Source organism: Sus scrofa, chromosome 8, assembly GCF_054392235.1.
Source record: "Sus scrofa isolate SSC_HxYL_T2T_F1_AM1 chromosome 8, Sscrofa_HxYL_maternal_Yorkshire_Landrace_v2.0, whole genome shotgun sequence".
In the NCBI taxonomy this organism is placed as follows: Eukaryota; Metazoa; Chordata; class Mammalia; order Artiodactyla; family Suidae; genus Sus; species Sus scrofa.
The window spans coordinates 53,387,899-53,412,803 of record NC_139390.1 but is presented as its reverse complement, the minus strand read 5'-3'; the positions used below and the strand labels follow the sequence as shown (position 1 = coordinate 53,412,803).

The 24,905-nt window shown below is 38.2% G+C and overlaps 1 protein-coding gene across 49 annotated transcripts in view; it reads left to right on the top strand.

Moving 5' to 3' along the window:
• The window catches only part of MARCHF1 (membrane associated ring-CH-type finger 1), an 836,078-nt gene that overhangs the window by 392,551 nt on the left and 418,622 nt on the right, over positions 1–24,905 (top strand). For 7 of the 49 annotated variants that reach the window (XM_084972217.1, XM_084972242.1, XM_084972219.1 and 4 more), the window contains one exon: positions 20,143–20,210. The exons of the other annotated variants lie outside the window; for them this stretch is intronic. The gene's annotated coding sequence lies outside the window, so the exon portion shown is untranslated. The remainder of the gene's footprint in view (positions 1–20,142; positions 20,211–24,905) is intronic. 49 annotated transcript variants of the gene reach the window in all.

Sequence of the window (24,905 nt, the reverse complement as noted above, 5' to 3'; positions counted from 1 at the left end):
ATGTCCTTTTCTAAATGGAGATAATGCATTCATTCCTAGTATCAAATACAGGACCTATTAGGTGCATGGACCATGATCTGTTATATTCACAACTTTCCTATAACTTGTTCAGTTACTTATTTAAAAAAATGAGCAACAAAGCAGACCCGTTGTTCTGTGCCCTAAGTATGTGGTTTTTCAGATGCCTAGACCCATCCACTTGGGGATAACTGGTGTCCATCAACTCGAATTAACTGTACAGTGTTACAATCTTTTCAGGTTATGGTGCAGATTTTATCAATTTGGAGCTATTTTAGAGGTGAAGCTATCAACTGTTCTGGTGAAAATGTCATCTAGGTAGTAGTAGAGCCAGAAAAAGGACAGATCTGGGTTCTTGGGCTGCCATCTGGAACATTTTGAGAGTTTTCTCTTTTTTTTTCCTTGAGAGAGAGCATTGCAGCCTTATTGCACAGAGCCCAGGCTCTGGGACCAGACCATCTCAGTTCAGCTCTCTCAACACACTCCCTTGTGGCTCAGTTTCCTCATCTGTGAAATGAGGATAAGGAAATAACAGTCCCCAACACAGGGAAATGAGAGGAATCAGGGTCGATGCTGTAAACTACTTAGAACAGCCCACATTTAGCCCAGAGGTGAGCCTGCGCCATAACATCTCATGCTAACAAGGGAGATCTTTCCACGTCCAAATCTCCAGTGAAAACAAAATCTTATCCTGCCTGCGTTTCTTCCACTAGCCTGCACGCTGTGCCTTGTTCTTCATTCTCCCGGTTCCAGCTAACATAGGCACTTATAAATGCCTGCATTGCCTATATTTTTTGAATCACTTGAATATCAAATATTGGTGTTTCATCCCTTTCCTCTTCACAGACATAATTCTTCAACTTGCATAGAAGCCTTGCCATGCAGCATGCCGGCAACGCTATCTATCCATTATTTACCTCAGAGATTGGATTTGTATTTAATTTACATATAACATTTGGGCACTGGCTCTATACCTGGGGCATGTGCTGTTGGGCAGTGCAGGCACAGGACTGTATACCTGGGTCATTTCAACCAGGATGAGCCCAAATCTGATCATTTGATGCAGCATTTCTGAATCAGAAGTGGAAGGCAGTGGGAAACTGGGCAGGTGGAAGGGAGGCACTGCCACAAGGGACTTAGCAAGGAGGCGCTGTCCTTGGAGAGGGCGACAGAGCAGAGGAAGTACAAAACAGCGTGCCCCCAGGGTAAAGACTGACAAGAACAGTAGACAAGCTTATTTCCCCCTGATTTATAACTTTGGGGGACCAACAGTCCTAAAAAAGAGGGTCCAGAGATGATCTTACCCTGGAAGTTCTCAAAATGTGGTCCTGGAACTGCAGAGTCAGTGTCACTTGGGAACTTGTTGGAGATGCAAATTCTTGGGTCATGCTTGGGGCCCTGAGTGTCAGAAATGCTGGCATGGAGTCCCAGAGCCTGGTTGTCACAAGCTTCTGGGTGAAGCCTGTGTTATAACCTACCACATTGTGTAGACAGCCGCTCAAATTCAGTGCTTATTAAGTTAAAGGGAATGAAACTTGATTTTCAGGATACCATTGTGATTGCTCATAACTGCTGCAGATGGAGGTTGCGTGTTCCCTGAGTGACCTAAAGATAAAGAAGCAGTTATTTTCTGCTCTTTAAAGTAGATGCAGGTAGATGGCTAACAATGCAGAGCTGTATTCACTTAGCATCACCTGATTACTTGTGGTACTAAATGCCATAAATATCCAGAGAAGTTGGTGCCCCTTGGCTGGTGGTGGGGACAGTCTCAGGACATGGAAATAGGGGAGGTGGGTCATCGTGTTCTAGCTCCGGCCTCCTGATGATTTACCTCTGAGTTAACACCCCAAGCTCAGTGGCTGAAAGCAGCCATGTATTGTTCTCTCTCATCCTCATTCTGGGCCTGCTGGGCTCAGCTGGGAGCTTCCTGCCTGAGGTCCAGATAGTGCAGTCTGATTGCAGCTGGGCTGAGTTCTCCATAAGACTAGGGGGGCTGAATAAAGCAACCTCGTCTTTACTTCCAGATGGTGGCCTCTTCCCTCTGCCCTCAGGGTCTCAGCGTTCAGGGTATCTTCCTATGACCTGGGCTTCTCAGAGCATCCTGGCCTCCAAGGTCAAAGCAGCCATAGGTCAAGTCCCCATTCAAGGGAGTGGGGTAGAGATAGTTGGAGGATTATCTCTTGGAGACTAATGACCACAGATCACCAACAACCTCTGAGAAATGTGGACTGTGACTGAGGTGGCCTCTGGAGTATTCTTGAATAAACCCTTCACCTTTCTATGATCTACAAAACCTGCCTCTATACCTTGTGATTTACCAAGGGAACGATAAAATGTCATCCATTTTATTCCCATGGAGTTTGGTCTTCTTTTTTAATTTTTTTTTAGTTGATTTACAGTGTTGTGCCATTTTCTGCTGTACAGCATAGTGGCCCAGTCATACATATATATATATTCTTTTTCTCATATGCTCTTCCATCATGTTCTATCCCAAGAGACTGGATATAAGTTCCCTGTGCTCTACAGTAGGACCTCATTGCTTATCTATTCTAAATGTAATAGTTTGCATCTACCAACTCTAAACTCACCCTCCATCCCATTCCTTCCCCTCTTCTCTTGACAACCAGCAGTCTATTCGCTATGTGAGTCTGAGTTTGGTTTTCAATTTGTTACTAGAATGGACTGTTGAAGTAAAAGAACAAAGACATTTCTCTTCAGGTTATAAAACTACCAGCAACCTCCTAGGAAAATATATCTATATGTTGATAAAGTGTCTTGGCTTTAATTTCATCTCTAGAATCAGACTACACTAAATCCTAGGCTATATCACTGCCTCAAAGTGATTAATTTATAACCAGTCCATGTGTGTATGCACATTTCTTAAGGTCAATAGTAGCTTACAAGTTAACTTTAGTGGTTTTAGGAGAAGCTTTTATCCCATTACAATTAATAGTCCTCAAAAGAATGATGGTTCTCTTCTGACTCAAGTGTTTTGAAATATAAGGTCTGTGGAGAGAGGTAATGGTCTTATGGGAAATCTTGAGGAGTGAAAATAAATGCAGGTTTTTCTTATAACTTTTTGAATGCACAGCCTCTGTGGCTCAGAGTGTCTCATATGATCAAGCCAGATACCGTATCCTGTGTGAAAGTCATTGAAGCCTCACCAGAGAAGAAAAATAAAAATTAAAGCTCCAAATAATGAAAACTTCTTTAAAAATTGCTTTTTTTAGAAGATTTTAATTTATACTCAAATTGTTATAAGACTGTTCCTCATCAGAATGCTACAACTGTCTTCCTTCATATATCTTATGGTATTTAAGGTTTTAAAGTTAAGGAGAATTACAGTGTTTACATTTTATGTATTCATTTCTTTTTATTTTTTTACTATTCATATTTGAGTGCCTAAACAACGTTTTCCCCTATAGTTATAGTACATGATGTATCTATATCAATAATCTATCTGTCTGTCTATCAATCTATCTATATTGAACTACCTACTATTCAAAATTACATCCCAATCATAGAATATTTTTTAATCATTCTCTACATCAGTTAACTGGGAGCTGAGGACCTGTGAATTCCCACAGAAGGTCTTCCACCCAGCCACCTTCACCTTAAAACCATCCAGCCATCCTGGAGCACTTCATATAAGTTGCCCCCCGACTCATCTTATTGTGGGACCTAGCACAGGCTTGCCAAAATAAACAGGCACAATAAGTATTTGGTGAACAAATGGAAACCTCTGCCTTCTTAATTGAATGGAAAACTTGCCTGGTCAGATTGCATCTGAGTTTCTAAGATCACTTGGACTAAGGATGAGTCTATCAGTTTTTAAATTACAGCTTATCCTAGTTGAAAGCTTTGCAAAGCCTAAGTGATTGGCTTTTTTGGGCAAAAAATAATTTTAAAAAAACTTGTTTTTTGGCTGCACTCATAGCAGACCTTTAACCCACTGAGCCACCAGGGAACTCCTAGAAAAACTTTTTTAGAAATGAAATTTAACATAGATACCAACAAGTTATATTTGGTACTTTTAAAACATTCTATTTTTACAGGTCAGTTCAAGTCACATTTTAAACATTTTAACAGACAAGCATTTCTTAATTTCAAGCCAAAAAGGAATGTTACTGTTTTTCCCCCAAAAAAACTGGGTCATTAGAGTAAAATCCATAGGACAAATGAAAATCATTCAAGCATCGTGCAACGATGAGTGAAGTTCTCCTCTGAGAAAGGATAGTATGTTTTCTAGTTGCATCCTGTCATCAAGGAGTCCCAAGTGTACTAATGAAAATTAGCACAAATACTCTCAGTGCATTAGGACGTTTCACCTCAGTATGTATTTTTAAGCACAGTATTTAAGAGAAATATTTTTTAATCTTATTTTTTAACTTTGGTGGAAAGGAGTCAAAGAGAAGTTACATAAGATATTAGGTCAAAGAATCGCAAAGACATTTGCCAAGAAAGTGATTAATAAGAAAGCCTCCCCACCAGACCAGGCCAGCTGAATGTTCCTTTGATCTTTAACGCTGCTTAAGCTGGTGGCAAACTATGACACTGTGACTGAAGGTGAGACCTGGCAGTGAAGTAGATGAGATCTACTTACAGGTAGAGGTGGATGTAAGGATATAAATAGCCCAAAATAACTTAATTCTTTTGGCCTGAGCAGCTCAATGACAAGTAAAAGCCATTTCCTTAATTGGAATAATGGGAAAAAAGCAGGTTTCTGTATATAGGAAAGCAATGTTGTAGTTTGTGTGTAGAAGAAGCGAACACTGGATCTGGCACATGTTTCAGGACTCAGTAAATTCGATATCTTCTTTCCCTCCTTCATAACTTTTTCTTTTAAAAAGAAAAGGAAATGGAGCTCCCTGGTGGGCTAGCAGGTTAAAGATCTGGCATTGTCAGTGCTATGGCACAAGTTTGAACCCTGGCCCAGGAACTTTTCATGCTGCAGGTGTGGGAAGAAAGAAAGAGAGAGAGCTGAGGAGGGAGAGGGATGGAGGGGAGGAAAGAAAGAGAGGAAGAGAGAAAGAAAGGAAAGAAGGGAGGGAGGGAGAAAGGAAGAAAAGAAGGAAAGAAGGAACAAAGGAAGGAAAGGGCGAAATAGAGTCAAGTTGTAACTTGACAGCAAAGCAGAGCATTCTGGCCAGGAATTTTTATATGTTCAAAGCAAATTTGAAATCAGTAGATAGTATGGTTTCCTGGGCAAAATGCTGCCATCCCCTGGATTTTATACCAACCAGTTTGGTTTTGGCTCCATGAACTGAAATAAAAGAAACCCTAAAACCATTGCTAAGATTAATTTCCCATTATAGTCACTACACAGGCACATAGAATTTCAGAAAATAATTTGCCACATTACATTGTTGACTATAGAGTTTAAGAAATTACTTAAAATTTAGTACCATGGTGTAAAGATACAGCTATTTTTTTTCCCAAAGAAAACTATTCTCAGCTGCTAAGTATGAAGTTTCTGTTAGTAAGTTCAAATACAAAAGTGTGTTAAAACATGCAAAAATCAGAGTTCCCATTGTGGCTCAACAGAAATGAATCTGACTAGCATCCATGAGGATACAAGTTCCATCCCTGGCCTTTCTCAATGGGTTAAGGATCTGGCATTGCCATGAGCTGTGGTGTAAGTTGAAGACATGGCTCAGATCTGGTGTTACTGTGGCTGTGGTGTCGGCCAGTGGCTATAGCTCCAATTCAACCCCTAGCCCGGGAATCTCCATATGCTGTGGGTGTGGCCCTAAAACAACAAAAACAATGAAAAGCAAAAATATTTTTGTTTGCTTTCTAACAATTTTTAACAGTTGAAAAGAGTTATCTAAGTAATAAAAGCTTCTCAAAATTTCTGTATTTTGAAGGAAAAATAACATTATTTTCTGAGTTTCTAATAATACAGACATAATATAAACAGATACTTGAGGATAACTGGGATGTGTGAGCAGCAGAGATTCTTATTGACTGAATATTGATATTGATTATTGGTTAAATATATCACCCTCACCATGTGTGCAGTTTTGAAGTCTTTTAATGAAGAAACCACCTTATAGGGGTTATTTCAAATTGAATGGCAAACATACTAGTTAAATGTTTATGTAGCTATTTACTATATAAAGTCACTTTGCCATTCCATAATCTATTTTCTTCATTTCCCCTCAAATCACTTGTCAGTTATTTCAGCACATGAATTATACTATTTGAAATAATTTGTGTATCTTATAGTAAAATTTATTATTAAAATGTTAAAATGATTGATCTAGTCTACCAGCATCTTTCTTATTTTGTTGGCCTTATAGAAAAAAATTCTCCTTGGTAACACCCTTATTTGTTCCTTGAAGGAACAATAAGTAACATGGAAATCGTTGTACAAATTTACTGATGGGCTCAAGACCTTGTATGGTGTGTGTCCACCTTGTATTGAGTGGGTGGCTTGTCTGGCCACAGCACTGGCTTCCTCTCTGGTCAGTTCCACAGTGACTTTAATGATGGGGATTCTGAGTCTAAAGTGATCCTTGCTGCTATTCATATTCATGTAACCGTGGTTCACTCAACAAATACCTTTGAGCCCCTATGGAGGACATACCAATAAATATGGATTGAACTACTGACTGAGTTGAGGAAATCTGGCTTGGGGCTATGATTTGGGCAGAATTTTTCTTTGACTTTTTGCTTCAGAATAATTTTAAATTTTCAGAAAAAGTATGAAGATAGTAGAGAATGTTTCCATATATCCCTCATTCCAGCTCCCTTGTTTAACATCTTACATAATTGTAATTTTACATATTGTTTTTGCCAAAATGAAGAAAATTAGCACTGTAACTATTCTATTAAATAGTTCTAATTAATAACTATTAGAATTAATAACTGTTCTATTCTGCAGACATTTTTTGGAGTCACATCATTTTTTTCCACTCATGTCTGTTTTCACATCCTGGGATCAAATCTTGGATCTAAGCATCCTGTCTCCTTTTCTCTTTCTACCTCTGAACAATTTTGAGCAACTTTTACATCTGTATCTAGAATGTTTGAATGTTTAGCATTTCTAATACACTTTACACAGAAATGAAAGTTATTTCATTTATTTATCAATTCATTGCACTTATTGAGTGTCTATCCTAATACACTGTCCTGGGCACTAGAATATAAACATGACAAGACTATTCCTATCCTAGAGTGGTTCATAATTCATTGTGAACAGGTAATTCCAGCCACGACCTAAGTGCAGTAACAGAGGAACTGAGAGGGTGTAAGAGAGAAGGATCTGGCTCTGATTGGAAGCAGAAATCAGGTCTTCAAGGAGAATGCATGAGACTTTTGCAGGGAAATGAGTGTTCAGACAGGGAACAGTGTATGCAAAGGCACAGAGGTGAGGAACACAGCACAGTTACTGACGAAACTGGTAGGTGAGTGAGAGAATGAGTAATGTGGGGTACCAGGGCCAGGGAACTTAGACCCTGCAGGACGTGTTTGCTCTGCAACAAAGTGCAGGCTTATCTCACAGGCAGGGAGAGCCACTGAATGTTTTTAAACAAAGCCTATAAAACTTTTCCCTACATTATGGGACTGAGATTGTTATAAGATCATAAGGAGAAATTCCTGTCTTTTAGATTTTTTTCAAAACACTGTGTTTTTCTCAAAGATTCTTTTTTTTATTTTTAAGTTAATTTTATTGGAGGATAGTTGACTTAGTTTATTAGTTTCAGATATAAAGCAAAGTGACTCAGTCATACGTATACATATATCCATTCTTTTTTCATATAGATTATTATAAACTATGGAGTAGATTTTCCTATGCTATACAGTAGGTTACTATTAATCATCTGTTTTATACAGTGAAGTAAGTCAGAAAAAGAGAAATATCATATGATATCACTTATATGTGCTACTTAATAAAATGATACAAAAGGACTTAAAAAACACAAACAAACTCAAAAGATTTCAGGAGTTCCAGTCATGGTGCAGTGGTTAACGAATCTGACTAGGAACCATGAGGTTCCAGGTTCGATCCCTGGCCTTGCTCAGTGGGTTAAGGATCAGGTGTTGCCATGAGCTGTGGTGTAGGTCACAGACGCGGCTCGGATCTGGCGTTGCTGTGGCTCTGGCGTAGGCCAGCCCCCTAGCCTGGGAACCTCCATATGCCATGGGAGCCCTAGAAAAGACAAAAAGACAAAAAAAAAATTTAAAAAAGATTTCAAAACCAATATTATGGTTACCATAGGGAGAAACTATTGTGGGGAGGGGAGATAGGGAGGGTAGAAATAACATGTACACACTCCTGTATAAATGATTCATTTTTCTCTTAATGTTTAATGAGGATTAAGAAGGACTTTAGGACTAAGGCTATCATTCACTCGTTCATAAACATTTTTAAAAGTTATCTTTCTCCATAAGTAAATTTTAGAAATAGCCAATGAAAACATACCTACATTTCACCTCCACTGTCCTCATTTTCTGTATTTTTCTTACCAGTAAGAAATATAATGGGACACTAAAAGCAAAGAAAACAAAAGCAAAAATAAACAAGTGAGACTACTTCAAGCTGAACAGTCTCAATGTACACAGTGAAGGTAAGAATCAACAGAATGAAAGGCAACCTCCTAAATGAGAGAAAAAATGTTTGTAAATCATGTATCTGATAAACTGGCTAATACCTAAGATATATAAAGAACTCCTATAACTCAACTGAAAAAAAAAAAACACAACTCAATTAAAATATGGGCAGAGGATCTGAGTAGACATTTTTTTGAAGAAGACCTACAAGTGGCTAACAGGTACATGAAACGATACCCAACATTACTAGTCATCAGGAAAATGCAGATCAAAACCACAATGAAATATCCTCTCACCTCTGTTAGAAGGGCCATCATCAAAAAATGAGAAATAAATGTTGACGAGAATGTGGAGATAAGGGAACCATTATGTACTGTGGGTGGGAGTGTAAATTGGTGCAGCCACTGTGGAACAGAGGTTCCTCAAAAAATTAAAAATAGAACTACTATATGATCCTGCAATTCTCCCTCAGAGTATTTATCCAGATGCAATGAAAACGCTCAAAAATGTGTCCACGTGGCATTATTAACAATAGCTGAGACATGGAAGCATTGTAGGTGCTTACTGATAGGTGAATGGCTAAAGAAAATGTAGTGTATATATACAATGGAATATTATTCAGCCATTGAAAAGGAAAAAAATCCTGTCATTTGTGACAGCATGGATAGATATGGAGGGCATTAATACTAAGTGAAATAAGTCAGAGAAAAATAAACAGTGTTTTATCTCACTTACATATGGAATACATATTTTTTTAAAAGAACAAATTCCTAGATTCAGAGAACAGATTAGAGGTCGCCAGAGTGGTGCTTGAGGGTGGGCACAATGGCTGCAGGTAGGTAAAATGTAAAAACTTCTAGCCGTAGAATAAGAAATCCCAAGGATGTAATGTACAGCATGATGACATTGATAGTTGAGTTCTCATCACAAGAAAAAAAGTTGTAATTACTTGTGGATGTTAACTAGACTTCCTATGGTTATCACTTCTCAATATACATAAATATCCAATCATTATGCAGTACATCTAAAATTAATATAATGTTCCATGTCAATTATATCTGAGTTAAAAAAAAAAGTTCAGTGGATGTGGACAGAGCTGAGAAGAGCAGAGGAACACAGAAAGTTGATAAAATCTAGAACTGGATTTTGAATGTGGAAAAAGGTGTGACTTTTATAAAAAGATTAACACTTTGAAGTCCAAAACAGTAATAGTCTGTTGAAACCTCCAAATCAAGCACCAGAGGAAGGAATTTTACTCTGAAATTATACAAGTTGCAAAGGACAAAATAACTTCTCAAGCAAGGCTCTGTGGTTTTTCACCTCTGTAGAAGCTGGCATTGTCTAGCCCTCGCTCCTCTGTGAAGAGCCTCTCCTGGGAGCCACGGGCATCTGGACATCCTTTCCTGCATCGGTAACGCAATCTCCTGTGAGTCATGGGCACATTTCAGGTTTAGGAACACTAATTTAAGACTGTTTATTAGATTTTCCATGTTTTATGAAGAAGTATGAGATAGCCAAAAATAAAATCATGGCTTTAATTTATTTTTAAAGGAAGAGAAACTGTCAAGATAATGTGCATGCAGAAATTCTTCTAGAAAGGAACAGACACATTGCATATGGCTGTGGAAACTTTTAAATATGCATTTTATTTTTACCTAAGAGCATGCACATGACAAATGGGAAAATTGTTTTCAAGCATCTCTAAATGTCACCTCATTCTATTTCACTCTTTCTGATTATGTATTCTTAATGACTAAATGACATTTATTATCTCAATCTTCCACGAAAGTTAGATATAGAACTTTAAGTGCTGTATTTTAACCTACCACTTAAATATTTGGGTTTATGTTAAGCTTAAACATGACATTTTTAAAAGTCTAAATTTCTTTGGAATTTCATTATGCTCTCAAGATTCTATGTGATTTCTGCAAGAATTATAATTCTCTGACTGTATTTTAAGTGAAATTTTAACAAATGAAAGTTTTAAATTATTAACCTTTCACAAGACCTGTGTTCTTTATCTAATTACTTCTTTATATATTTTAAAGTGTCTACTTAGAGCTTATTATATACAAAATTACCATTGGTGCTACAGTGATTTTTGCCTTCAGGAAATTTGCCTCAAAATCTGGGACACTAGCTCATGAATCATTCTGATTCAGTTCTATATTATTATTAATATAATACAGGGTCAGCAATTTTCTACTGTAATAACTAGATAGTAAGTATTTTGGGTTTTGTAGCCCACCCTGTCTCTCATCTAGTCACCTGTGCCCTCTTAGCATAAAGTAGCCATGGCCAGCACAGAAACAAATGAGCATGGTCATGCCCCAACCAAACCACTCCTGAATGCGTAAATTTCAATGTCACATACTTTTATTTTTCTTTTGAGTTTTATCAGCCACTTAGAAAACATAAAAGCTCTGAGGCTTTACGTAGCAGCCAATGGCCTGCCTCTGCTTTGTAGGTGGTATTTACTGGCTTCTGCTGGAAGACGTTGAGTCTATGCATGTGTTTTGAAGATGACTTATCATGGACATAGATCCCACTGGAACCTGATGGGCCCTGTGTCTTAACTCTGACCTTAGCCTTCTGTTCTTGTTACATGAAAATCAGACACTGAAAGAGAAAGAGGTAGAAGGAAAGAGAACTGAAGATCATGGTGAACCTACTATGCACAAAATCATGTGGCTATCGTTTTATGTATTTCATCTCATTTAAGCTTTACCTCACCCCAGGAAAGGAAGTAGCATCGTTGCCATTTAACCCAAGCGATGAAGTGAGGCTTAAATAACTGTTCCAGTTCATCCAGCAAGTCAGTGGCAGAATTAGCCCAAGTCTGACTCCAATCCTGAGAGAGAATGCCCTATACCACTCTGGCCACATGACTCACACAGGAATGCATGCCCTGTGCTCCATTTTTAAAGGCAGATGAGGATGAGTTCCACATGGAAGGAAGTGCTTGCATGGAACCTGAAAGTGGGATTCAGACCAGTAGCTGGAGTTGGAGGAAGGCATTCCAAATACTGGGGCAGAGCCACAGAGGATGAGTTTGGAGGCTGAAATAATAGGCTGAAATAATAAAGGGAGACCACCTTTAAAATTCTAGTGGACCTGCCCTTGTCTTTTGTTTCCCTGCCTTGCCCCTTCTATAGCCTGATGAAAATGGATTGGTTCACATTCTTCTTTGTAACTTTCTGTCTCTGTTCTTGGTTTGCACAAAGTGAACTCACTGTTGCTCTCCTTGCCATCCCATGTCCCCAGGAACAATTCTAGAAAAAGCCTCTGCTCTCCAGCAGTTGTGCTTGGCTGTGTGCTGTAATAAAAGGCAAAGGAGGCAGTTCGTGGAGACTGTGACTTTCAGACCGCTGCCTCTGTACTTTCTCAAAGCAGATTACAGCCACACAGCTCTTCAGACACCACACACATTATATCTGGTCACGTGCTTGAGCTGGATGGTAATTACTACATAGGTGGCATGGTGAAGGTTTCATGAATACAGCTGTGCACATTTCACAGACTCTGTGTTGTATGGTGAGCATGTTGAGAAACACAGTCCACATTTTCCTCCTAATACACAGTCTTTATCTATTAAAAAAAATTCACTGGAGTATTGTTGACTTACAATATTGTGTTAGTTTCAGGTGAATGGCAAAGTGATTCCATTATACATATAGATATATCCATTCTTTTTCAGATTCTATTCCCATATACGTTAATGCAGAGTTAATACAGTAGATTTCCCTGTGCTATACTCTAGGCCCTTGTTTATCCATTTAATACATAGTATTGTATATATTTTAATCCCAAACCCCTAATTTATCCCTTCCCCCTAGATTTCCCCTTTTGTAGACATAAGTTTGGCTTCAAAATCTGTGAATCTATTTCTCTTGTGTAAATAAGTTCCTTTATATCACTTTTATTAGATTCCACATAAAAGTGATATCATATGATATTTACCTTTGTATGACTAATTTCACATATTGTGACAATCTCTAGATCTATCTGTGTTGTCACAAATGACATGATTTCATTCTTTTTTATGGCTGAATAATATTTCATTGTATATATATTGTTAAGCAGTTTAATTGGTTTTTGTTCAGGACTTTTCATAGTCAAAAGAGCCAGGGTAAAACAATGAAAAAGTTAGTCCAGAATGTTTGCATGAGAGTCTACAGTCAATATTAGAAAAATGGTATGAGAAAGTTACACCTAAAGATTTCATATGTTGTTGTGTTTGACATTTTTTACAGTGTAGGAAACATAAAAAAGAACAGAAGAATATGTGAAAGAATCTCTCAGAAATTAAATTTATAATATTAAAGAACATTCAACTTTAATTCAGAAATTGAAAGATATGACCTTGTGTTTAGACATCAAATCCAAATAGTATGTTTCTTATGTCCTAATATTTATTTGGGGAAAGTTAAGCAAATTTCATTGAATCTTAAAGATAAGAGATCCATAGGATGTTTGTTGCTACCGATGACTATTTTCCCATATGTAAGAAATGTTCTTTTTTTTTTTTACCTTTTTTGGCTGCCCTGCATCATATGGAGTTCCTGGGTCAAGGATCAGATCCAAGCCACATGCCACGGTGCTGGATCCTTAACCCACTGGGCCTGGCGGGGATTGAACCTGCATCCCAGTACTCTCGAGACATTGCTGATCCCATTGCGCTATAGCAGGAACTCCAAGAAATGTTCTATCCTTTATAAATGTTAAATTACATGATGAAATGAAAAATGAGGAAACATGAAATATTTTATAAAAGAATTGATTTTTGTAAATAACAGTATGTAGCATATTTTGAAATCATAACCTGGAGACTGTCTGCTTATGAAAATATTGTTCTAAGGGCCCTATAGCCAAAGCTCTCTGAAATAGCATGTGTTTGGGCAGCAACAACCATGAGTTCAACTCTTCCTTCCTAAATGATGTTTTGGGCTCATCTAAGCCGTCACTAAAACTTTAAACTCAGCTGACTCATCCAGATACCTGCCCAGGCAGGACCCAGAGAGCAAGCTGTGAACTTCAGTAGTTGCTTTTTTTTAACATTTACTTATTTATGTTTTAATTACTCAAATGAATTTATCACATCTATAGTTGTATAATGATCATAACAATCTAAATTTCACAGGATTCCCATCTCACAGCCCAAGCACATCCCCCCACCCCCCAAACTGTCTCCTCCAGAGACCATAAGTTTTTCAATGTCTGTGAGTCAGTATCTGTTCTGCAAAGAAGTTCAGTATGTCCTTTTTTCAGATTCCACATGTCAGTGAAAGCATTTGATGCTGGTGTCTCATTGTATGGCTGACTTCACTTAGCATGATAGTTTCTAGGTCCATCCATGTTGCTAAGAATGCCAGTATTTCGTTCTTTTTAATGGCTGAGTAATATTCCATTGTGTATGTGTACCACATCTTCTGGATACACTCCTCTGTCGATGGGCATTTAGGTTGTTTCCATGTCTTGGCTGTTGTAAATAGTGCTGCAGTGAACATTAAAGTACACGTGTCTTTGCAAGTTGTAGTTTCCTCTGGATAGATGCCCAGGAGTGGGATTGCTGGGTCAAATGGTAGTTCTATGTTTAGTTTTTGGAGGAATCTCCATACTGCTTTCCACAGTGGTTGCACCACTTTACAATCCCACCAACAGTGTCATAGGGTTCCTTTTTCTCCACACCCTCCCCAGCACTTATTGTTTGTAGACTTTTGGATGATGGCCACTCTGGCTGGTGTAAGGTAGTATCTCATAGGGGTTTTGATTTGCATCTCTCTAATCATGAATGATGTTGAACATCTTTTCATGTGTTTTTTGGCTCTCTGTGTGTCTTCTTTGGAGAACTGTTTAGATCTTCTGCCCATTTTCGGATGAGGTTTTTTTTTTTTTTTTTGGTATGGAGCTGCAGTGTGATATAGCTTTAGGATTTTGGTAATAGCCAACATAAATAGAAATGGTTAAATCATATTTTTTTTCTCCTGAGAAGCTATAGTAACTACAAAGTAGTTTTTAGTACCCAGATATAAAACAGAAAAATAAGGTAAATAATTATGAACCAAAGGTAACTCAGCATACACAAAAGGAAACTAAGTTGTCTAAAAGGCAGTGGCTGCTAGATGGTGTAAGCTACTCTGCTAGTTTCCTATTTCTAATGTAAAAATTACCACAAATGTCATGATTTAGTCACAGCACATATTTATTATTTTACAGCCTGGAAATCAGAAATCTAAAAATTGGTCAATATGGCTGAGTTCCTTCAAGAGGCTAAAGGAGATATCCCATCTCTTGTCTGTTCTAGCTTCTGGAAGCTGCATGCATATCTTGGTTTGTGCCAATCCATCACTCTGACATCTGCATCCATTGTCACAGCTCCTCTCTGATGATGAGGACCCTGTGATTTTATTCGGTCCCCTTGGATAATGCAAGATAATATCCCCATTATGAGACCCTTAATTTAATCATAACTTCAGAACTCTCTCTGCCATGTAAGGTAACATATCCAAGTGTCTGGGGTTTTGGTCATGGACATATAAAGGGGACCATTACTCTGGCCACCACTGCTACTGAGGGTATTAGGACCATAGCTCATCAACTTCCTACTCTAAGTACCTGGAAAAGAGTCACACAAAAATGTTTAAATCTACAATTTTAGACCATGTCATTAGTAGGCTCTTATATAAAATCACAATCTTCTAATGTATTGTTCTACATTTATACCATTTCTTTGTGCTCATGCTCATTTTGAACTGTTCAAAATAATTCTTTTCTGTTTGCTGCATGTGCTATTTTCAATCATAGTTCACACTTCTTTGAAAGGCAAATGTGGCATACATTTTTTAAAAATTCTGTAAATAGCCGCCCTGTATTTAAATACAGATCTGCACTTTCTTTCTTTTTGTAGAATTTGATAGAATTTTCTAACAGTATAGAGGTAACAGCTCAACAAAATGTTGCAGTGATATTTAAGGGACTTGTTATAAGTAATGTAGATACATCCCATGGAAAATAGATTATAGAAAATGTAATCATTTTTAATTACTTAGAGGGATGATTAAAATGCTACTATGACTCTGTAAAGCATGACCACAATCAGATATAGTTAGAAAGATTACCTAAAAATAAATTAACATCATCTACTTGTGCCCAGAATAATCTGACGCCTTTTTGGGAACACAAAAATAATGTAAGCATGACCTTTTCTACTAATCTGTTTGGGGACATTAGGTAGATATTAATGTAAATTAAATTTCCTTAGAAATTGGGAGATGAACATGATTGTCTGGGATTAAAGCAATCAGGAAACTTTTCTGGAGGAACCTACTTGGAATTGATGCACTAAATAGGTGAAAATTATCCCTTGGGGAGATACATGGGACTAATAATAAAGAATAGTGTGAAGAGAAAACCAGGATATTTTGGGCTCTATTTTGGATGGACATAGTGGCGTCAGATTAAAAGTTTGCTTAAAGTTAAGTAGAAAAATTTAGGCTTAACAATACAGGACATTTTAAAAAGCAAACAAACAAAACCCTGCAATGTAAGGTCTCCCCACCCCAAATACACAAAAGAGAAAATATGCCATGATGAGGATTTTTATTTATCCTGTTTATTTTTTGCTCAGAATGATGCTTGATATATACTTTTTGAATCTCATTGAATGAATTAATGCATGACTTCAATTTATTTTCTATGTAGTATTTTTGTAAAAAGCCAACTTTAAAAATTATTTTAGCAAGAGATTTTATAAACTATACTTGTTTAGTATTTGTATATATGAATGTGCAAAACTATAGATCATTTATGTTTTAACATGTAGTAATATGAACATTATATGTGCAGACATAAAATTTGAAAAAATTAATGTTTTTGTTTAACACCACTTTAATGTTATCTGGGATTAGGTTTTTCCTTTTTCTCTGAAAGTGCTGAATTACAGAATGAGGAACTGTGTTTCATGTCTTCCATACCATAGTCCTAAGCAGCAGGAAAGCTGTGAGACACTGAGTTGTCTACTCAGCATTAAAAAGATGACTGGGCTCTTCTCTAAGCCTGAACCATCCCAGACTCTCCAAGGCAGACAGAAACATTTTCCCAATGAAAGCCTGTTCCTTAAGTCACTTGAAAAGCATAGCATTCTAACAATTTTACATGATATACCAGTGAATTCATCCTTTTGTTCTTTATTTTATTCTTTGAAATATCAAGATGACTCAATTAATGAGTTAAGTGTACACAGGGAAAGTGCAGTTTTCAATTAAATCATATGCAAAATGTTGAGTTGCCACTAGCAAGCTAGTTTATAGATCAAATGAAATTTGCAACTAATGTAAAGATCTGTAATTGTGGTATTGCAGGGACTGAGTTCAATAATTCAGAAACACCGAGGCTTTGGGGATTTTTTTTTGGGGGGGGTAACCTAACTATTAGACAAACTAATTTAGAAGGATTACAATTGGTGATCTTTGATGCCATTTGAAAATTATTCCATTTGAACCTACTCACCATGATGAACCCCAAAGAGACTGATAATCATAGATATTATGTTTATCATAAATGTTTTATTTTATATGGCAGCACACTTTTTGGCTACCTTATTTCTCCCTGGAGCACCCACTCTCCAATTAATGGCCTAAAGTAACTTGTAAGTTCATAAGAACCCCAGAAAAAAAATACGTCTGGTCTACAACCAGAAGTTCAAATAAAATTAAAAGAAAATCATATATTTCTGTGAAGATAGAGGTAACAGTTTGAGGTATTATTTCCTGAAAACTTTGGTAGTAGAGGCTAATAAGGAATTACATGGGCATGTCATGTACCTGAGACTCAGCTTCTGCAGGTGTTGTTCATGTGTGTAAGACAACATCATTTTGTATTTTACATTAACCTCCAGGACTGTGCAAGATAAACAAATATGTTGGTTCATGGATATAGAAGGGGGAGCCAGCACCCTGTGCTTGGAGTCCCATGGATACAATAATCAATAAATACAGGTGGCTTCATGATTTTTCCCTTGCAGCTCTATCTAATCACTTTACATAACTACAGTCCCTGCAAGACTCAAGCAACCAAACTGTCATGGATGACTGTGGACATGGGGCAGAATGGAAGAATAGAAACAACACTGGTCAAGAGACACATGTTCTAGGTACATCTCTGCCTCTAGTTAATGTGACTTTGAACAAGTTACATTGTGGGTATTTCCTCCCTTTACAGGTATTACAGGTTGGACTTTCTGGAGCAGGTGTTAAGGGGAGTTTAGGGTCCAAGATGTTTCTTGCACATCAACACTTGGGAGAGAAAGTGAGAGGAAGCAGGGTTGAGTTAAGGAAGAATTTAAACTTCAGCATAGACCCAACACAGCCTTGGTCAACCAGGCTGAACTCTCGAGAGGATGTTGCAGGTCTTTTGGAATGACTGGCCTTTATTCTCTACCTTGCTCACTCAGTCACTGGGTGTCAACTGCCCCTGAAAGAAGGGCCATTGGCAAGGTGGCCTCCTGCTGCTGAAGCATACCTTAAAGGAGGTGATGGCTAGAGACTGTCTATACAACACACTCACACCAGTGAGGTAACTCCTTCCTTAGAGGGAAGTGCATTTCTGTATCTACCACCATGAGTTAGTAAATGGCAGAGAGTGGCCAAGGATTGTAGTGAAGGCCTTTTGGGTGAATGGTGATGAGAAGATCATGAGATAAATGTACAATTTAACCTTCTATATACATCTACTACTGTGGCCATATGAAGCCCAGGGTCATATTCCCAGGAAGACTTTAGAGCCTTCTGAGCAGAGGTGCAGCCTAAAGCACTATACACACTTACAGAACACAAATGCTGCCATATCCTTGAGTGGAACTCCATGATTTTTGTTATCTAGACTCCAATGCTCTTTCTTCTCATGAACAGAACCCCAATTTTTCCTCAGGTCAAGTGTTTGGCCAGCTCCTGGCCTAGAGGTAGGTACTTCAGGCCAGCTTAGCCAGTGAGATGAACTTCCCCTGGAATCTGAATTTGGGGAGTAGTCATGAAAGTAGGAAAGAAATGGTTGAGGTTGATTCATCAAGGTGGAAGCTGCCTGAAAAACTTGCCCTCTAGCCTCAGGGCTTTCCTGGCTCTTGCCCTGCTTGAGAGCTAAGTATTAAAATGTTTTTTTGAATGTTAATCTTGTATCCTGCTACTTTGTTAAATTCATTGATCAGTTTGAGTAGTTTATATGTGGTGTTTTCTATGTATAATATCATGTCATCTGCATTTAGTGACAATTTTACCTCATCTTTTCCAATTTCAATACCTTTTATTTCTTTTTCTTGTCTGATTGCTGTGGCTAGGACTTCCAATACTATGTTAAATAAAAGTGATGAGAGTGGGCATCCTTGTCTTTTTCCAGATTTTAGCAGGAAGGATTTCAGCTTTTCTCCATTCAGTATTAAATTGGCTGAGAGCTTTTCATAAGTGGCTTTTATTAAGTTAAAATATGTTCCCTCTATACCCACTTTAGTAAGAGTTTTTATCATGAATGGATGTTGGATTTTTTTCAAATGCTCTTTCTGCATCTATTCTCATACTAAGTGAAGTAAGTCAGAAAGAAAAAGAGAAATATCATATGCTATCACTTGTATGTGAAATCTAAAATACACAAATGAACCTATCTACAAAACAGAAACAGACTCACAGACAGAAAGAACAGACTTGTGATTGCCAAGGTGGATGGGTAGGGTGTGGGATGGACTGGGAGTTTGGGGTTAGTAGATGCAAACTATTACATTTCGAATGAATAAGCAATGAGGTCCTGCTGTATAGCACAGGGAACTATATCCAATCATTTGTGACAGAACATGATAGAAGATAATATGAGAAAAATAATATATGTAATAATATATGTCATATACATATACGTATATATGACCCAGTCACTTTGCTATACAACAGAGATTGGCACAACATTGTGATCAACTATATTTTAATAAATAAAATAAAATAAAATGTTTCTTGATTCTGTAAGAATGTCATAGTATTTCAGTAAATTCCTTATTTATTTTCTCCTAGTTGACAAGAGTTGGTCAGGTTGCTTATAAAATGGCCCTTTACAGGTGGTACCCAGGCCAAACCAAAATAATAATGATAATTATCACCATCATCATCATTATTATGTACTATGAGCTGATTTCTGAGGATGCTGAAGGAACCAGTATATCCATTTTGTTCTTTTTCTTAAAGAGACCTCTCCACCCAATAAATGCATTTCCACACTGGAAAGGTGGTAATGAAGGGTTGCGTACAATCCAAAGGAATTAAGGAATGAAAACAAGGAGAAAGCTGATTGGAGAAGAAACAATTGCAATTAGAGAGAATTTTCTATCAAACGAAACTTCCTAAAGTAGATCTGGGAAAGTAATGAATGCTCCCCCTTACTCCCCACAGGGAGGAAAACAAATAGAGGGGAAAATGTCTGACTTACAAGACTAGGTGGGGATGTATTTCTTGTCAATATTCCCAACACAGTGTATCCCCCATCACTGTACAATTACTTGTCCGTGACATAAATTTTACGAATCTCTCTCTCCAGATAATAATACACCTGTTCCATCAGTTCAGGCTCTCAGGAACACTGCTTGTCAGCAGACAAAGCACAAGGTAAGGAAGCTGCCCAAGAATCTCATAGGACAATCATTTTAGTGTCTTGATGTGAGTCTTAACAAGAGTTACAACTAGACAGAAAAACACCTGCTCAGACAGGAAGACATATTTCTAGAAGAACCCCTGGCTGTGAAGGGGGTTGTTGGAACCTGTGACTCATTTCTTTGCTTTATGACTTCTTACTTCTGCACTTTGAGGATGGCTTCGAAATTGGCTCTGGTGAATCTGATCACTTTTCCAGGCAATGGTGATGCAGGTATCAGCTTCACAGGTATTTACAACCATCAGGCCATGACTTGTGAAAGATGTAATACAGAGCAATGGAAAATAAGCCTTTTCCCATTTCTTTTTCATGTTCATGAGGCCAAACACAACAGTTTCATTGAGAAAGTGTCTCCTTCACACTGAATTTCATATATTGTATACATGACTCTCACGAAAAAGTAAACCCAGAAGAAAGTCCTTTGGCTTAAGAAACATAATATGGAAAAGAAGTAGACAGCCTTTATATTTTATTTATATTTTTATTTAGTATTTATGAGTGTAAATTAATACTTTTTGCAGTTGTATAAAATAGATGATTAATGAGAACCTACTGTAGAGCACAGGAAGATCTACTTGATAGTTTATAATAACCTATTTGGGAAGAACAAATGGATATGCTTATATGTATGACTGAGTCACTTTGCTGTACACCTGAAACTAATACAACACTGTAAATCAGCTATACACCAATAAAATTAAATTTAAAAAATTTTAAATATAATAAAATAAAATTGAACCACAAATTTAAATGGTAATTTAAAAGCACTTTTCTAGCATTGAGTATCTGCCAGGCACCATTTTAATCCTTTAGAGACATCTCCAGCTCTGTGACATAAATGCTATTATTATCTCCTTTCCACAATTGATAAAATGGAGAAACTTAGGTAAACTGTTCTTCGGGGAGCAACCAGAAAACTGAGGCATGTATATGAAAAAATCGGTGGTAAAGGAAATCTGTCCATTGGGCAGAACTTGGAGTAGTCTAGTTGGTTGTTGGTTTTGTGCAGATTGGGAAATGCCCAGATATGCTGCACAGGGGCCATAGAAGGACCACAGTTGGAGAGTGGTGGTGGTGTGGGGGGGATCCTTGACGAACCAGGCTGGGTCCCTCACTGCTGCTTAGCTCAAAGAGACACTTCTAATCAGATGGCTCTTTCCTGTCTCTCCCCCAACCATGGCTCCTGCTCTTTCACACTCATGGTGTCTTAGGCTATCCTTTTCTTCCCCTTAACTTATCTCCATTCAGTGCCTAAATTCAACCACAGCTTCTTCACAATGCCTGTCTCCCACAACCAGAGTGAAGACAGCATTTGCTTTTCCTTTCACTCTTGTTACTGAGTCCAAGCTTGTACTGATCACTACATGACAGGTCAATAAATCAAAATACAAGTTGCCAGGGCAGGTAATAGTGACTGTATTCAGAAAGCCAGCAGATAATATCTCAGAGAAGATGCATGGACTAATGTTCCAAAGAGCTACCTTCCCTGAGTTAGAATCCGGGCTTCTTTTATACTAAAAGGAGAGAGGGTTGATTGGCTGTTGCAGACTTCTTTGTGTTAGAATCCTTTGTTCTCACAGCTGCCCACCTAGTTCAGATCACGATGTTTCTGGAACCCTCCAACAAGACAGATGTTATTCTCTGTTCTTGCAACTTTTTACTTCTATGTGAATGGAAAAGTGTGATACCTTTAAAGGGCAGAGCCTTGAGAAAGGCCTCTGCTGTATTTTCAGGCTAAGGGAGACATTCTTGTAGCAAAAGAAATAGACTACAAAGGTTAAAGCAAAAGAAGCAGATGCAATATGGAGTCAGATTTATTCTTCTCTGTTACACCCTCACAGTTCATTGTCCTATCTGCCCACCAGCCCAGCTCAGCGCCCAACCCCCTGAACTTCAGAGATCAGTACAGGCTCCAACATGGCAGCTTTCTCAGGGGACCAGCCTGCCACCTTGCTGTGGAATGATTTCACTGAACACCTTCCAACCAGGGGAGGCAGTAATTTGTTCTCATAGAAATAGGATTGTATTCTGGATATGCATTTGCCTTCCTTGCTCAAAATGATTCTATTAGCGTCAATCTGTATGGTCTTATTTAAATTCATTGTATTCCTAGTATATGGCCTGGGACCAAAATCCTCATTTCACACAGAGAGAATGGTGCCAGCAGGCTCACATCCATGAAATTATCTGGTCTTATGCACGTATTCCTTCATTGTAAAGCAGGTTACCAGTTCAACTGTTGGAATGGTCTACTGAAAACTTAATGACAGTGAAATTTAGTTATTTGATTGTATAGGATTGTATAGGATTGTATAGGATTTGATTGTATAGGATGGAGAACATTTTTTGAAGCTGGGTCATTTCTTCTGTAGCTAGAACATAGGTGTCTGGGAGTCAAGGGGTAGAGGATGGCATGAGATCATTCACTGTTTCACAAAACATCCCATTTGGAGAATGTTTGCTTTTCTTTCCCATAACTTAGACACCACCAGTTTGGATTCCCTAAGGGAAAATGTTTCCACCTGGGATGCAACAATGGTCTTGTTGAATTAGAAGTTGAGATGGCCACCTGGCCATCCTGTACTTCTCCTGCCATGAACCAACATTAAATTAAATTTTAAGTGGCCCACATAATACTGTGACCAAGTACAGACTTGATAGTAGAATAAAGAAGTTACAAAAGCCAGTTTACAGCTTTGTGACCAGTTAGAAAATGAGAACTCCGTTTAGTAACTATTAGTGCAATCAGTATGTCAATTTTATTGTATATTTGGCTATGTGAGTATACATACATACATACATGTGAATATATATTTGTATGCATGTATTCACTCTTTTTGTTTTTTCTTCCCCATCATTTTCTTCATTATTTTATTTAAAACTTGGTGATGGTTCAAAATTTAGCCTTTAGGTTACAGAATATTCAGGTGGCATTGTTTTTTTCTTTTTTCTTTTTAGGGCTGCATCTGCAGCATATGGAAGTTCCCAGGCTAGGGGACAAATAGGAGCTGAAGCTTCTGGCCTATGCCACAGCCATAGCAATGCCAGATCCAAGTTGCATATGTGATCCATGCTGCATGTGGCAGTGCTGGACCCTTAACCCACTGAGGGAGGCCAGGGATCTAACCCACCTCCTCATGGATACTATGTTGACTTCTTAGCCTGCTGAGCCACAATTGAAATTCCTCAAGTGGCATTGTAATGCCACCCTATAACAGTGCCACCTGAACACAGGGTAGTATGAAATATACACAATGGAATACTAATCAGCCATAAAAAAGAACAGAATAATGCCATTTGCCACAACATGGATGGAACTAGAGACTCTCATAATAAGTGCAGTAAGTTAGAAAGAGAAAGACAGATACCACATGATACCATTTATATCTGGAATCTAACATATGGTGCAAATGAACCTTTCCACAGAAAAGAAACTCATGGACTTGGAGAAAAGACTTGTGGTTGCCAAGGGTGATGGGGAGGCAGTGGGATAGACTGGGAATCTGGGGTTAATAGATGCAAACTATTGAATTTGGAATGGATAAGCCATGACATCCTGCTGTATAGCACTAGGAATTATTTCTAGTCACTTGTGATGGAGCACGATGGAGGATAATATGAGAAAAATAATGTATATAAATATATGTGTGTGTGTGTGTGTGTGTGACTGGGTCACTTTGCTGTACAATAGAAAATTGACAGACAACTGTAAACCAACTATAACAGAAAAAATAAAAACCATTATAAAAAATAAAGTCTAATGTAATGTCAGAACGTAGGAAAAAAATCTCTAGCGAGGTTTAAAGTGCTATCTTGAGAGATGATTGTTTGATGGCTTGGATTTTGTACTTCCCTTCTTAGGGAGAAGGGGACAGTCCTTTCATTTATGTGAACTCTATCTGTACCTTGTTGTGAAGAAGAAGCATAAACTTGGTGCTGTCGTGACTGAGGTGGTTGTGCTCCAAACCCACGGTGAGGTACTCCGCTTGGAGAGAACTGCCTCCTTTGTCAGCTGATTCCCCATGAGCTCCCCCAACTGGGGATGCCAGGGAGATGGAAAGTCAGGGAGAATCTTGTTCCCATTAGCATCATCCTAGCAAATGGTGTTCCACTCAATCAGCAGCAGTTGGTTCACATCTCAAGCTTCTTTAGTCACTTCCAGAACTTAATGTTACCCACTCAGAGCTCCCAGGAGCAGCTGGGTGCAGCAGCTCACCGAAGGTCCCAGTCCCCCAACCCCAGGACCCATCCTCTGGCTGAAGTGCCTTGATTATCCTCCTCAGGGATCTAAGGCTGACTTTCTAGATTTTTTTCCTGAGTTCCTGGGGTACTTATATTAGCCAGGTTATTTATCAGGGTTCTCCCAAGTAGAAGAACTGATAAGTTGTCAGTACATAGACAGAGAAATTTTAAGAAATTGCCTCTTGGAATTGTGGAGCTTGGCGAGTCTCAAATCTGAGGGAGTAGGCCCTCTATCTAGAGACTTGGAGAGTGGTTGCAGTTAGTTAGACTTGGAGAGTGGTTGCAGAAATTCCCTGGGGGAATTTCTTCTCTGCAGGAAGGTCACTCTTTATTCTATTTAGGTCTTCAACTGATTGGCTGAGACCCACACTTCCTCTGCAGGGTAATCTGCTTTACTCCAAGTCCAC